A 1,896-nucleotide genomic window follows, 5' to 3' on the forward strand; every position below is an offset into this window, starting at 1 on the left:
TATATATATATATATATATATATATATATATATATATATTGATTTTTATGTTATGACTATATTTTAATATTTATTTTCTATATAGATGAATCTAGCCAACTTCCAAGCGTGACGCATTCAAATAGCTCCATTGAAATTAGAAAAATTGACTAAATTGTTTATGCAATGTTTATATTTAACTATATATATGCGGCTTTTACGGGGTTTTTATTCACTGGTAAGCGTTGCTTACGAACTGTTCCTCCATTTCGAATGCAAAAACCCAATCACCGACCAACCTTAACAAAAGATCTTGCCATCACGAACCCATCGGCGAAAGTTTTGGAACATTTGTTGGCGGTGGCGTTCAAACCAACGTGCAATTGTCTGATTTCTTGTATAGTAACATGTATAAATGTTAAACTCTGACCAGTAAAGTTGAATTATGTATAATAGATGGTGGTCAAATTAATCAACCATAATTTTCTTCCAAATATTGCCTAACTTGAAAGAAATTTCAGTCTTAAAACAACTACGATAATTATTTTTTTGAATTTAAACGATACATCTTGGTTAGTACAACCACTTCCGAATTTAAACGATACATCTTGGTTTCCCACATGAATTGCAAGAGATAGAGGGGTGGTTCTCACCGCTTCGCAAGTTGTCCAGGGTGAAAACATGATTTTCGAAAAATAGGATGAAAACCACCATAAACGATACCTGGTAAAATGGTAAGAACTATATCTCATGACGACAATTACAAATAGTTCAATCCTTCTTAATACATCATTTAGTTACACGATAAAGGATACCACCTAGATGTTCTTGATGACTTGCTTTTAAGGATGAATATTGACTTCAAGATGGATGAAGGATAAAACGATATGGTCACTATATGTTCACTTCGTGGAAGGTATACCAATTTTGATAACTTTTTGATTTTACTACTAGAAACGGAGTATTAGCGACGGAAAAACTCTCTCGCTAATCAGCAACGGATAGGCCAAAATCCATTTCGTCGCTAATCCATCGCTGATTAGCGAGGGAATATCCAAGAATCAATTCCATCGTTAATCCATCACTGAATGAATTTTTGGATTAGGGTTCAGGGTTAATCCATCGACATAATGGATTTTCGGACGTTCCCTCGCAAATCCCTCGCAAATTAGCGACAAATTTGTCTTTATTTTTTCCAGGATAGAATTCAATGTTTGTTTTTTCAAGAGATGTCACACAGAGAGTGCGGTAGATCCCATCGGGGTAGTAGAGGTAGCCCTATGTCTGGTAGGGGCAGCAGTTCTGCTGGTGGACGTGGCGACCCGTGCGTCGATGACATGAAGAAGTTCATGGATGGTACTATCCTGATCATCGACCTCCAGAATATTGATGACCAGGAGATGGAGGCCCCAGCTTTAACTGGTTCAAGGTCGTGGAGAGGCCCCAACAATAGTATGCCGTCACCCAATCATCTGAGCCAACGATCATATCTTTCTTTGTTTGGCAACGAGTAAGTAGATGTGATGTAAGACTTTGTATTATATAATAAAATGATATGAATGCCTTTTGTGTTGTATATTTTTTTTAATTGTGCAAGTTTATTGCCCATGTTAGCCAGAAGATGACGACTATATTTAGATGTTCCTTTGCTGGTATGTGGCATAAATGGAAGAAAGTCCCAAAATCGCCCCCATGCCTCAAAAAACACCTCTGAATCGTCAAATCGATGCGTTATAGAATATCCTCACTAGAGGACAAAATAGGAGTCAAAATCGCCCTCAGGGTCGATTTAGGGTATTTGGGGGCGATTTGGCTTTTTCAAGTATAATATCTGATTTGTGTTCCCCAAATTAGATACATGTGGGACCCCTCCATACTTTTATGGTAAAATCATGGTCAAATTGCGCCCTTATGGTT

Source organism: Cynara cardunculus (assembly GCF_001531365.2).
Source record: "Cynara cardunculus var. scolymus isolate 2C chromosome LG 9, CcrdV1, whole genome shotgun sequence".
In the NCBI taxonomy this organism is placed as follows: domain Eukaryota; kingdom Viridiplantae; phylum Streptophyta; class Magnoliopsida; order Asterales; family Asteraceae; genus Cynara; species Cynara cardunculus.